At 32.8% G+C, this 15489-nt stretch overlaps 1 protein-coding gene across 3 annotated transcripts in view; it reads right to left on the bottom strand.

The window, feature by feature from the left end:
- NRIP1 (nuclear receptor interacting protein 1) overlaps nt 1-15489 on the bottom strand; it is a 91605-nt gene that overhangs the window by 63055 nt on the left and 13061 nt on the right. For all 3 annotated transcript variants that reach the window (XM_054585223.1, XM_054585225.1, XM_054585224.1), the window contains exon 2: nt 9830-9909. The gene's annotated coding sequence lies outside the window, so the exon portion shown is untranslated. The remainder of the gene's footprint in view (nt 1-9829; nt 9910-15489) is intronic.

The raw sequence follows: 15489 nt of genomic DNA, 5'->3' as shown, positions 1-15489 counted from the left end.
AAGTTATCCCCATTTAAATAAGAATACTGAACTTTAGAAGGTAAGATGATTAGCCCAAAGACAATAACCCACGAAGTAAAGTGGCAGAGTTAGGATCCGCAACTGTTCAAAACCAGGGCGGTTCAATCTTTATCATATTCAGTCACTTTACATATCAACGCTGCTTTGGCTCTAATGTGGTTTTCTAAAGATTTTAAAGAAACTTCAAACTATTTCTGTACTTTAATGACTCTCAACATAGAATGTAAGTTTTTAAACAACTATTTGGAGGATTAATTCCCAGCTATTATGACTAGAGCTAAGTCATATAGTATCTCACTTAAACCTATAAAACAGATATCCTACAACTTTACAGATGAAGAAACTAATTCTCAGAGTGGTAGAGTGATTCACCCAAAGTTGTACAACATAAAAAGAGGGGTAGACCTGAATTCAAATTCAGGTCAGCATGCTTCCTTAATGCATTCCACAAATTGCTACCCAAAAAAACCCTCCATAGTGTCAGACTAACTGATTTGAGCAATCTGTTTTCCTGATCATTTCATGAAAAACTGTTTTCAAATCACTGGTCAAATTTTCTGCACTTAGACACAAATATAATTACTAGTCCTTGATGCCTCCACTAGCCTCTTTAAATAAAAATACATCTCTAGGGTAGCTGAGTGGACGGCAATTTCTATTAACAAACTCACCAACTACATTGCTTTTTTTACTAATGGTATAAGCACCCAAAATTTCCCTTCCTGGAATAAAGCCTATTAAACCCCCCCTTTTTTTTTTGCAGGAAAATCTTAGGACTTTTGTTAGTATCAAAAAAGCTGATGAAATGTTGATACTTTAAAATAAATCTTGACCCAGTAAGAACTGGCGCTAGGCCTTTTATTTTCTTGCAGTCAGCAAAAATACAAACTTATAAAAATTCAATAGTGAGGGGCATGCATTTTGAAGTACTTGCATATGTGGTGAGTCACTTCACAAACTTTATACTGAGAAGATTTTTGACCTGGATATATAGGCAGAACACACTTTAAAAACCTGTAACTGCTATATAATGAAAGAAAAGGCAAGTTCATGTATGGTTTTACCAACTGTTTTCTCTGAAAACTTTTCTCTAGGGGGTAAAAAAGAGCATTATTACTGGCTCCTATGCACCTTGCTTTATAGTTCAAACACATTTAGAAGCTGTTTGTAACAGTGTATTAATCTAGATTTTTGGAAAAATCAAATGAAAGCCAGTTTCATCACCCAACAAAAACAAGCAACTATGTAAGGGAAGAACAGGGTTGGAGGAAGTAGAGAAAATTGGGTCAGTAGGTAGCAGATGTTAACTGCCCTTCAAACTTCCAAGAAGTACAAAAAGCATGGTCCAGGTTTTGTGAAAATTCTTAAATAGAAGTATAAAAAATAAATAAAAGTGCAAAATATGTGAAAGGGTGTGCTATTAAGTAAAACAGTGGTTATGCAAAAACCTATTTTATCTCTTTTGAAAAATATAGAATTAACAATATTGTCAATAACACATTACCTTTCTAAATCATTACATTAGTGACAGCACACTCTATTTCTTCATTTACTTTTCATAAATATTCCTGTGATGTTGGTTGTATCCTCATTTTTATGGATCAGAAAACTGAGGCACAGTTAACATAATTTGCTAACAGTCTATGCAGTGAGCTACAGGTCAAATATAAACCTTAATTATTCCAAGACGAGCATTTTATATACCACTGTATTAAACTATGGCCACGATGGTAGTTACTCTTAGTATCTATGCAAGAGGTATAAAAGAAATATATCCTTTGGGTTAACTTTTTATATATATAAAAGAAACAAAAGAACTACTTCTGCCTCCCCTATCCTTAATGTTTTCTTTTCAAAATATAAGCTTACAAAAGAATGACTAGTGATCCTGTGATAAACCTAGCAGGAATAAGTCTAAATGCTAAACCTTGAAAGTTTTAAACAGGAGACAGAGATAGATAGATAGACAGATAGATAGATCGATCTATATTCATTTCAAACAATATTGTTTAAAAAAAGTTGACATGATAATCCATTTTACATTAAAGTAACCAAGTTGAAGAGTGGTTACACTACTGTAAAAGACTAAAAAACTAAGAAAACAGCATTCTATGGTCACCAGACTAAGTTTAAACTGTATTTGATTTTCCAACAAATACTATAATGATGCTTTTTCCATGCTTAACAGAAACTCCTGAAAGCACTTAAATAAAATAAAAATACTATTTCTTATTTCCTGAAATTACTGTGAAAATGGCAAATTAGCATGAACTCAATACAAACTCTATGCACATATTTTAAATACACTTATCAAAATAATTTTAATAACATTCACTGTCAGGTTAGATCCATTTCTGTGAGGAAAAGCATTTAGACTTTCAGAATTTTAGTCTGTAATATAAAATAAAACCAAAGAATCCATTTTTTAAATTACCATTATAAAAAAAAGCTGAATCTCTCCTAAACTTTTACAACCTAGGTAATAAAATAAGGGCTCTGCATACTGACTGCCTAAATATCTGGGTGGTCTATGTAAGGTTAGCTTCCCACACCTATTTAGTTGCCTATAGTACTATCCAAATCGTACACCATATTTTGTTATAAGGAAGCCTTAGAAACCACAATCATTGCCTCCTCTGTACAAATCTGTCTGTTACCACTTTATGTCACCAAAATCTGAGTATTTAAACACAAAGGCCATAAAGACCCAACATCCAGGGCCTACTTTACATGTGATGACAGTATATATGTGTTAAGATGCTGGGTTTGTGAAACTCATTTCCTCCCTGAACCTCAACTTATCTCTTTCTTTGAACTAATCTTTAGTTACTACCCTGATACACGTGACACCCAGATTTTTTGTGAAGGGAAAAAAAATATCTGAGCATAAGAAACTTATTCCATTCCTAGAAACTGGTTTTAGCACTGGAAATATGCCCCAATCAAATAAGAGTAAGTTCATCATCCCACATTCAGTCCAGTTTAGAGCCTGCACTAGCCGGGTAAACTATTAAGTTTAAAATACTCCCAGAAAATACAATTGATAGAGATCAGGTCACTTTTAAGAATTATAGATCAGTTTGAAAAATTAACAAACTTCTAAACTCATTCATCTTCTAAATTATTACATTCCAAATAGGTAAGTTGTTACTTTCACCAAAGGCATCTGCAATGTTTTGTTTCACATGAATAATAAAGAAACTTATAGCAAGCATTCAGCTTACATATTAAATCAATCTTGCCATTATTCAGGTAAGAAACATTAAAATAATATCCTACATATTTCATATTAGGTTAAGCCAAAGAAATTTAAATATTCAACAAAATATTTGGGTACTATAACAGATACTTGTATCACACTTTGGAACACGCAAATTTCAAATACACAGGCTATCATTTCATTTTCATACAAACCACATGCAAAAACTGTTGCGTAATAATTTAAATAACTTGCATAGTATATGTAATACAGGATTAATTTTTATCTTTATTGTTTCTAAAGCTCCAGGATATTCTCTAGAATTGTTTCATCAACACTTTATCACTCTGTACATGTGAGGCATCAAGCTGGGTGCTTTGTAAATCACAAATTTATAAAAGATGTGGTCCCTTCTTTTTATAAGGTTGAAATCTTGATGAAAAGATGAATAAAATAAATGCAGTGTGAATGGTACTCATCAACTACTAAGGGAAAGTGGAAGAGGGCATAAGTCCTTTTTTTAAGGTTATTATACAAATCACAGAATGGGTGGTGTTTTGATAAAAGAAAACTAGCAGGGGTCACAAGACATCTCAGACCACAAGTCATCTGAGATAAAGAAGGCATAAACAGTATGGCCATATAAGAAATGTTCAATTAACATATTTAAGGATGAGGCCAATGGGATCTAATGCTGGGATAAGCAGGGACCAGAGAGAAACAGAACTTGACCTTTATCTTGTGGGCAAAGGTATTTATTCACAGTAATGATATTTCTTTCACAAAAGTCTATTGTGCTACATTATGTGGAATATGTTGTATAATAAAAACCAAAAGGCAAAGACCAATTAGAAAGCTACTATAGTAACTGTCTAACAATCACAAGACAGTAAAGCTTGAATTTGGATGAGGGCAGTGTAAAGAGAAAACAATAAACCAAAATTTGCAATTATCCCTGTTCTAATGAAAATGACAACTGAAACAGTCATGTCTATGGGAGTCTGCTGTGACGTGTTGACTATATAAAGGCATAATATAAAACCAAAAGCTTGCAAATAAACTTGCAAGAAACACTTTGATTAAATAATCTCTAAGTTATATTCCATAATAAAAACAAAATCTCCTTTCAATGTATTCTAGGTTTGCAAATACCATTTCTTAATATGTCTTTGATTACATTTTTGTACTATTTTAAAAATATTTATTGTAGGTGGTTTAAAAATAAAACTTTCAAAACTAAAATTAGAAAATATCTTTATAAAAAGAATAACAACTACACATTACTATATAGAAATTAATGCTTAAAATCTATCAAGGTCTGCCTGATTTGTACTAAGTAAAAGATACCAAAATGCAATGTATGCTATTATATTTTATAAGAACAAATAACTTATAAAGTACTTCTCAAACTGACAACCAACATTATTTTATGACCCATATGGAAAAACACAAATATGTATACTCAAAGATAAAAACCTCGTATCTACATATTACTTTTCATAGGGATATATTTATCAGTTTGATGAATAAACTATTTTCAACTAATTCAAATTATCAGAATGCATCATTATACATACCACTGAAGATTTTTATTTTCTCTTGCCTGAACTCTGCACCAGAAAATCAACAAAGGCAAATTCTCAAGGGTTATTTAAAAAAAAAAAAAGTTTATCTTCTCCATGCCTTCAATAAATATTTAGTCAATAAATACTTATAAGCTCCTTCTAAATGCCTAACATTTTTAATATATGTAAGGTATAACTGATATACAAAAAACTGCACACATTTACATACAACCTGGTGAATTTGGAGATAAGTTTACACTTGTGAAACTATCACCAGAGTTAATGCTATAAACACATCCATCACCTTCCAATGTTTCCTTCCACTCTCTTTATTTATTTTTGTGTGTGTTAAGAACACAAGATCTAACCCTGAGCAAATTTTTAAGTTTAAAATAAAGTATTGTTAATTATATGTATTATGTTGTATAGGAGCTCTCTATTCATATTGCATAATTAAAAGTTTGTACATAACTTACGGCCAAGACCTCCCTGTTTCCCCTTTCCCTAGTTCCTGGTAACCACCATTTTATTCTCTGCTTCTATGCAGATTCCTCATATAAGTTGGTGATGTAGTATTTGTTCCTCTGTGTCTGGCTTATTTCACGTAGGATAATGTCCCCTAGATTCACCCATGTTGTTACAAATGACAGCATTTTCTTCTTTCTGAGGCTGAGTTATATTCCATTGTATATAAATACCACATTTTCTCTTTATCCAGGCAAATATTGATGAATATGTGGGTTACTTCCATGTATTAGTTCTATTTTTAATTTTTTGTGGAACCTGCATACTGTTTTCTATAGGAGGAGCTGTAACAACTGATACCCAGAATTATTCTAGGTTCTTTTCAGATATGTCAGTGATGAACACAACAAAAAAAGATCCCTGCCCTTACGGAGCTTTCATATTAGAAGAGGAAAACAATCAATAAGCAACTAATTTAAGAAAATTTTTATAGTAAGGTGATAAGTGCTATGGAAAAGAAAGGAGAGAGAAAAGAAAGGAGGCTTCTGCTCTGTGTGGAGTGGCCACCAGGCCAGGCCTCATCAAGACAACTTATCTGCTAATATGAAGACTTTAGTTTTACTGCATCTGAGATGAAGGCTTTTAAGCAGAGAAATAATTTTCTTTCTTTTTTAAAATAGCCAGTAACATACACCATTAGAACCGGGTGTCAAGAAGTATAGTTGACTTCATTTAAAGGGAAGGGGCAGTACTATAAAAAATATGTTGGAGGGAAGGGCTATAAAAGAACTACCTCAGACATGGAATTCAAAATAATAGCTAACAGGCAATTATGGCAGGTACTGACCCAGCGGCTTTACCGCTCAGGACCACTCCTTGTGACCATTTTCACAGGTCAGTAAGTAGTCCCTCGTCCACATTCCAAATCTGAGCACTAAAGCACTTATAGCAAACCAATTTGGTAGCAAAATCTGACCCGGGTTCATATAAGACATCTTACAGTTCTTGATATATCCTACTTGACAAATATATACATAGAGAAGCATTAATCCAAAAAAATCTAGGTAACCTTTAAATATCTTAATTGATAAAGTCATAGGTACATCTATATGTATACATTCAACCTTTTTTAACTGCCATTTTGTTTAGTACTTAGCAGAGTTACATCATATGGTTTCTCGCATTCAAATCAAACCAAACATGCTTTTATAAAAAAAAATAAAAAACAAACCAAAAATGTAAAGTTCAATCAAGCGTATAACCTAGAGTAAGATGAAAGATGTGAATCTGTTGTTACAGATTTTGATTTTACAGTTTAAAGATAAATTTTTCATACGACATGCCCCCTAACTGGCTAATCGCTTTATCTGGTTTTCAACCAAAGGAAATATTATTTATTCCAATAATAAAGGAAAAACAGGCTGATTGAGACCTACTAAAAGATGTTATGTTAGCATATAATATGGAATCTTTCTACTGGATTTTTAATTTTTTAACTAGACACAAATTTGACTAACAAATAGTCTTTAAACAACCCAAGGTATAACTCTATAGCTGTCTGCCCAGTACAATAGCCACTAGACACCATCTAATGTAGAGTATTAAAAAGTGACTAGTTTGAATTGAGATGTGTGGTAAGTGAAAATACACACTAAATTTCAAAACCTTAGTATTGAAAATGAATGTAAAATATCAGCTTCATATTAATTATGCAATTAAATGTTAATATTTAGAAGATGCTAGGTTAAGTAAAATATTTTAGTAATTTTACCAGTTTTTTTCCTTTTCTAATGTGCCTACTAGAAAACTTGAAATTACATATGTAGCTCACATTATACTTCTACTGAATAGCACTGCTCTACAGTAAAGACTGAGAAAAATATTAATATAAAATTTCTCAAGTACTTATGTTCTAGAATGAATAATTTCACTTTAAATCAGCAGATTAACACAAACACAGATAAAGGTAGCAAGAAACATTCAACAGAAATGCTAAAGTAAGTTTTTTATAACTCAAAGAGTATCTATTAATTTAAATATTCAAAGACGCATCCAAAATTTCAACAATAAATACCTTTATTATACAAAATGTCTAATTTATTTCAAAATCTATTTTCAACATTTCCACACTTATAAGTATGTATAGGAGGGTTGTATCTTCTTTCCTGCACTCAGGTTAGGATCAATCTAAATTTTTGTAAATAAAAGACATCATAATGGAATCAGAAAGGAGGCAACATATTTTTAATAGATAGGGAAAATGTATAACTGTTAAAAAACAGCCCTAGAGTTTACATATGGAGAAAAAGAAGTCCATCTCAAAAAAAGATCTATTATTGTTAAAAGATACACTTATTGACCTTTCCTAAATATCCTTAAATGTATTCCAAGTCTCTATTATACTAAAATTAGACATATTTTAAAATTAGGCATATGCATGCTCCACAATTCAGCAGTTCCATTCCTGTGCATCTATTAATCAGAAATGAATGCTTATTTATATCAAAGATACAAAGAAGTTCAGAAAAGCCTTGTTTGTAGCCCTAAATTAGAAAGATACTCATTGTCCATTTACAGAAGGGATAAATGGTGATAAAATCATGCAATGAAATACAGATGACTGCACAGGCAGGACACATATGATACACAAACTCTCATAGTTATGCTGATAAAAAAACCAGATACAAAAGAGTTCATACTGCATGATTGCAATTCTATAGTTTCCAAAACAGGCAAAACTAACCTATGCTAAAAAATAACAGTCTGTATTCTGTTGGGTGCAGGCAGCATTGACTAGGAAGGACAGCCCTGTCGGGTAGGGTGTTAATTATGCAGGGTGTACTTACATAAAAACCGACCAAACTAACAAGTAAGAATGTCTATTTGACCATATGAAGTTATACTTCAATAAAATGTTTTTTTTAAAATAAGTAACTTCTTTGAAAAAAAGGACCAAATGTATAATGAGTTACCTTCAAAATAATGTCTTAAACCCAGACAAGTCCTACTCTGAAGTTATGTGAGAATTTGTCTTTTTTATCCTGCATCTAAACTTAATTACTTTGCAACTTCTTAATAGTAACCAGTTCAATGTTATTTGAACCTACTCTCAATTTTGAGATTACATAATTTTCAGAAGAGAATTCATAATGACTTTAAAAGTATTACAATCTTCTTTATGACTAGTAGGTGTAAACAATTTGAATGTTTATGTCTGCAAAAATTTAATTGTAATAGTTAATTCTTATTTTCAATTTAAAAAGATACCTTTAAATTCCACATATTTCAGAGCTTTTGACTATATCATTTCTTTCACTGATAAAGCATACATAGTAAAAATAAATTTACTATTTGGGGGTTCACGTACAAGCTCTTTTACAGTCTTAGTGTATTTATTTAAATTTATTTGCTTTTACCCTTCCCCTCAAAACTGATAAGAGGAAGAAAATGTTGCTTTCCCAATAGTGAATAATCTTGAACACAGAGAGTTTCCACTTTAAATTTCAATATAATATGCTATGGAAACATAAAAAGCTATATTCATCCAATTCTAGAAACTCATACTTCTTAACAAGTGATTAAGAAAATATGTAAAACTGATTTTTGTGTTATTTCACATGAACATAAGTCATGAGTATCCAGTTAATAAAATAAATATGTACTGAAAGAAGTTGACCTATTTATTACAACTTTAAATATATCATTTTATTCAATGTATTTATGTGTCCTTCCCTCATCTGTTTCTATTCCAAACAAGACAGCTAGCAAGTTTTTTTAAAAAAGAAAACGCAAGGCTTTGGGGAGGTATAAAGATAGACACTAAGAAGGACACCGTGGATATGGCTTAAGAGGACAGTGTTTACTACTGCCTTTAGCCAAATTAGCTGGTATATTCACATGCGGTCTTGGGGTTGCAAAGAGAAAATACAAAGCAGCTAAGTTACTCAACTGATAATCTATCTCCTTCCTTCCTAGTAATACATCACGTGTCCTGAGACAGGGCCAACAAGCAGATGAACTGTTATGCTACATCAATGTAACCACATGTGACAATCCAGACAGAAAATTTACTAGATAGATATTCAGAGGCTAAGTCAGGTGACCTGATTGCATATGTCCATGGATCCTGATGAAAGACGATAGAAATAAGGATGGCAGCTGGTCCCTAAACTAGAAGGTAGAGTTGTGATAGGCAGGAGGACTTTAGAATGGCCTGATTTATTTAATGTATATTTCACAATGTCTTAGTTAAACAGAGACCTTTTATATCTCATTTTTAAATCAAAACATTCTTTAAGATAGTTCTACACTAAAAAGATAAAATGTAAATACTTCAGATGTTTAAAATAGGCAAAACTGGTTTCATCTAAATCAGATTTCTTTCATTCACACTAAGTTCAGAATTTACCAACATTGAATATATTCCTCTCCTTTGTTACAAATGTCAAACATCTACTTTATTGATATCTACAACTTGAAAAATAAAAAACGAAATATGACATATTATTTCTTTCCTATAATTGAAAAGGCTTAACTTTAATTTTTCTTAAGAAATGAAACATGAGACAAAATACAATACCTTCTAGATGTGTTTCTCCCGAATGTTAAAACGATGGGCCCCGAAATGGGTTCTAAAATAGCTCACAATCCAAACACTCCCTGAAAATTAAGAGAAATAAGTGTTACTTTATCTCAAAAAAAGAAAATCAATAGCACGTTTTACAACAAAATCTTAACTAATTCAGAAAACAACAAAGACAAATTATAAGATAAAAAATATTTTTAATTATATATGCTTTCCTTGGGCAAAGCTGTTGACCACATTGATAAAAATCTGCATTATGACATTATTTACCAAATACACTACCTGTCATCTGTCTTTATACTAAACACTATCACCTATTCTCAAGAATTCTGGGAGAAAAAGTAAAAAGTATTAAAATTATTTAGTAGTCAACAGAGAGTTGGAAATGCCTCATTTTTTTCCCTAGACCATTAGGAACAAAAATTGTTATACTCAGAATTAGAACCATCGTAAATTAAAATGGCATCAACTTGTGGGAAAGTTTATACTTTTAGGAACAAAAGAGTGGGTAAGAATGTTTTGGGCAAGAGACATAGCCTAATTTGAATACTGTGGTGCCTGAGGAAACTTCATGTTGATCAATAGGCCAATGGACAGTGAAGCTAGTTGACAGTAAGGAAGTCATGATTCAAACTCCCCAATTCCATTATGGCAGCATTCCATCTGGATCAGCCACTGTACTTATATTTGGTTTACATTTCTAGAATTCTCATTTTCTATCATATAGCCTATAATCTGTTCTCATGGATGCTGGCTTAGCCCAAAAATAAATCCATAAACCTGAACTCTAACCTCCCAAAATAAAGTAGCTATTTTTCATTATTACTTCATTTTACCAGTGGCCTTCAGTCTCCTTAAAACTATACACAGGTACCAAATGTCTCTGAGTGATGGTTCCTCAACATCCTAGCAAAGGTGGCTCTTCAACGACTGTACTCCAGGTCACAGTCTCTGCATCTTATTATTCTCTCTGTGACTGTAAACTCTTCATTCATCTTTGAATACCTCGATACCTAGCAATGGTACAAGGACTAGAACACATGCTCAGTAATGTTTGCTTAATAAATCAATGAATCTTAGAGACTTTATCAATTAATATACCATGCTGAAATAAAAATACCATAAGAGTAAAAAAAGTTATATAGTTCAAGTACAATACCATGGAGAATATCTGCCTTTCTTTTTAATTATTTCTTTCTCTTTCTCTCATTCTCTCTCTCTTTCTCTCTCTCTCTCTCTCTCATTCTCTTGCTCTCTTTCCTCCCACCCTAGTTTCTCATCAGCAAGACTCTTCTAGTATTTTTGTCAGTGCTCGGCCAACCCCTAAAGGCAATTAGCCTAGCTGGGTAGCATGTCTCTTTTCAGGTGAATTGGGACTCCAGTCCTGTTGTCTGAGGTCCTGCACCAACTGGCATGGCAACTAGATATTAACACATATCCCCTTAGCATGTATCAGCAGCTCCTAAGCTACCATCCTTCAGCAGCAAAAGACGTCACCTATATGTGTAAGTCAAGATACCTAGAATTGAAACTAAGGGCAGAATGTTCCCCAAATTTTAGAAGACAAATGGTACTGCCTTACAATAGAATCATAACTATTAGAAAAAACAAACACCCTGAAGAAACCTCCTACTGATTAAAAAATAAAAAAGAATTATAATTTCCTAGTAAGTCACTACTCTTTCGGCAGCTAAATAAAAACATTACCAAATCATTTTATATAATGAAATTTAACCTTATTCTGACCTTCCACATAAAGCAAGCAAACCTCTCTATCCAATAAGATTCCATCTGAACTATGTAAAATGATAAACAATACCTTAATTGCATTCATTTGCATGACTTTGAAACTATTCTGGGCTGAAGTCACTGACTCAAGGTCACAGAATACAAAAAAGTAAAATGTATGCAATTTACCAAGGAAGAATGATCTACTTAAGACAGTGTGATAGCACCATCTCCCTCCCTCATTAGGAGATACGAAATGCTTAATGCAATCAACAGGTACAGACACCTCTTTGTAAAATGCATTACATATATACACATTAATTTTTTTAAGTTTTTTTATAAAGATTTCATTTACTTATTTTCAGGGAGGGGGAAGGGAATGAGAAATGGAGGGAGAGAAACATTCACATGTGAGCGAAATACGGACTGGCCACCTCTCATACATACCCCCAACCAGGGGCCTGGCCTGCAACCCAGGCATGTGCCCTGATTGGGAATAGAATTGGCGATCTCTTGCCTTGCAGGCCAGTGCTCAATCCACTAAGCCAGACCCACCAGGCCCATACATTAATTTTATAAATACAAATATATATAAAATATACTAAGAATATATATTTGAATAAGTTTATCACATATCATGGCCTCCTCATTATAACTGATCTGACTGAATAAAAGGCAAATGACAAGTCTATGCTCTAACAACATTTAAAATCAAAACATGAAATAGGGCTATTATTTTTCCTAGTGTCTCATAAAGATTGCTAACTATAAATTCAGGTTACAAAGCTATAAAAAAATTTAGGACAAGAACTGTTAACACAGCATCCTAAGTACAGACAATCCCTGACTTGCACTGGCTCAACTTATTTTTTTTTACTTTACAACAGGTACAAAAGTGATACGCATTCAGTAGAAACCATACATCAAATTTTGAATTTTGGTATTTTCTTGGGCTAGTAATAAGCTATATAATCCTCTCTCTCATGATGCTGGGCAGTGGCAATGGGCCATAGCTCCCAGTCAGCCAGTGATTACAAGGGTAAACAACTGATACTCTACTATGTTCTGCATTGCCAGCATCTTTTGGATATTATATTGTGTTTTAATATCTCATCAGATCCACAAAATGTCCATTTGCGTCTCTTGCTTCTGGTGGTAAGAAGAGGATAGTAGTTACTTTTGATATGAAACTCAAGATAACTGCCCAACTGTAGGCTAATGTAAGTGTACTGAGCACTTTTAAAGTAGGCCAGATTAAATTATCATGTTTAGTAGGTTAGGTATATTAAATGCATCTTCAATTTATGACATTTTCAACTTATGATGGGTTTATCAGGATGTAACCCCATCATGATTTGAGGAACATCTGTATATTAACAGTTTTTGTGTTCATTGTTTTTTAACCTAAACAAGCATATGTCCAACCAATTTGCTTAGAGGAGCAAAAGACTTAACATGTCTCAAAGCCAATAATGCTACATTAGTAAAAGTAAGGAAACACAACAGATTGACAGAAATCAATTACCACAGATTACATGGGACAACATATATTCTTCAAAAACCTCAGAATATATCAAAACATAAAAGCAAGTCAACTCTACAAAATATTTCACTTCAGTTTAGTAAAATTCTAATACACACTAGGTATTACTGGCGCTTCAGTTTACTGAAGAGAAGAAAACTATAAAGAATAGAATGTATAGTACATTAAAAATACTTGTCATATTAGTACATATGTAGACTGTCAAATATTTTTAGGTTTATTATAATATCACCAGGAAATTGATTTAAGAAGTATGTGTCCATTAAATTAGATAAATCTCCCACATTTAATTTACTACCCAAATACTTCTAAACTATTCAAGCCAGTCTTTTAAAATTTAAAAGTGATTTAATGACCCTGACCCGTGTGGCTCAGTTGGTTGGGCATTATTCTGCCAAGCAAAAGGGTGTTGGTTTGATTCCTGGTCAGGGCACAGGCCTGCATTGCAGGTTTGGTGTCAGGTCCAGGCGCAGGTGCATAGGAGGAGCAATGGGTGCAAGTTCTCTCACATTTATATTTCTCTCCTTTTCCTAAGCCCTCCCTCCCCCTCTCCTTAAAAATAAATGAATTCAAGAATGATTTAATGAAAGAGAAGCAATGATATTATAAAATTTATGCTTCCGTACATTCCCTTCCTTCATGGAAGGGCAAGACTTTTTTTCATGTAAATCTGTAGTAGATTCAAATTGTTTCAATTGATGCTACACAAAGAACAGAGAGACGGATACACATTTAAGTACCATATTTCTAACTAAACTCCAATAACATGATGTCACTTGGTCTTTTCTAGATAAAAAATAAAAATCTCAATTTCTCTCTATAAGTTAATTTTATTTGGAATAGCTTAGTAGTAAAATAAATGCATACATGTATTTTTAGAAGTACTAGTTACTATTATGAACCACATGTAACTTTCTTTGACCATTTCTTCTTCAGGTATTTTAATTTTATTTCTCTAAGAAGCAATTCAAGGTCTAACACAATATACATATATACAGTCAACCTTTGAACAACATACTTTGAATTATGTGGGTCTGCTTATATACAAATTTTTTTTCAATAAATACCTGTACCATTGTTGATCCACCTTTGGGAATCTGTGGATATGGAGAGCCAACCGTATGCCATTCTACAATATATAAGGGACTTTAACATCTGTGGATTTTGGTATCTGCAGGGGCCCCGGAACCAATCTCCTGAGAATAAGGAGGGACAACTCAAGTTTTTGAATAGTGAAATTACACAGGGATTTTCAACTGTGTAGGGGTTGGGGGGTGGTCGACACTCCTAACCCCCGGCCTCTAGCTTTAAGAGTCAACTATAATCTGTATAACTATGCAATAGGAAATTCATGTTTCATATTCTTTATGAAGGATAAAAGCATTGGGACCAATCAAAATCATTTAATATTGTTTTCTGTTTTCTTGGCTATATTTTTATCTGAACTCAAGTCTCAGTAATTTAACAATAAATATGATAACGTTTTCTTATTTCTTAAGCACTTCCCTCTGTCCACCCAAAAGACTGAAACCTTTATTTTTCTAAAGCTCATTGATTATGATCGTAATGTTTAAAGTTATATTTCATCTCCATAAAATTAGGATTTCCTTTCCTTGGATGCATTAAAGCCAATTTTTATAACCACAACCCAGCCTTTCTGTATCTTTAAATGGGCTACAACCTTGAACTAAAAATAAACTGTATTAATGGCATCACTCTTACAGCTCTCAAAGTTAAATAAAGAGAGAACTCTGAGTCTAGGTTCAGACACACTTCATTTTAACACAATCTATCAATCTCAGGTGAGCACAGTAAATCCTACCCACGTCGAGTGTGAGTGTGTGTGTAAGTGTGTGTATCTTTCCAATTCTTTTTCTTTTCTTTTCCCTTTCCTCCTCCCCAGGAAGTCAATGAACAAAGTATATATATGATGGTATGAAAGTAAACAATCCAATGGTCTAAAAATGAGGTATCTAAATACCTACCAATCAAGTATGCAAAATTAAATCCTGGACTTACATGGTTGCTTAGATAACACTGAGAAAAGAACAATGTGACACAGACTATACAGAACAAGCCATAAACACTTGATAAAATCAAATGTATCTAGAATAGGCTATATTTCCACTTGAAACAGAATATGTTAATTCACAATTCCATTTAGGAAATATTTTTCTTCATCTCTCACCTGTTCCCCCACCCATCTTGCATTCAACTCCATAAATAGCAATTATCCCCCATTATAAAACAGTTGGCAGTTAAAACAATGAGCCAAGGAAGAAAGTACAATATTCCATAACTGACATTTACTGCGTTGGCCTTGGACTCCTAATCTTTACCAGACGGCACACAAATCAATCCATCAGCTCATAAAGGTGTGCTT

This window comes from Pteronotus mesoamericanus, unplaced genomic scaffold, assembly GCF_021234165.1.
Source record: "Pteronotus mesoamericanus isolate MK-2021 breed Mesoamerican mustached bat unplaced genomic scaffold, CSHL_Meso_final contig_82, whole genome shotgun sequence".
In the NCBI taxonomy this organism is placed as follows: Eukaryota; Metazoa; Chordata; class Mammalia; order Chiroptera; family Mormoopidae; genus Pteronotus; species Pteronotus mesoamericanus.
The sequence above is the reverse complement of the archived record's forward strand: the minus strand, read 5'-3'. Positions and strand labels throughout refer to the sequence as shown.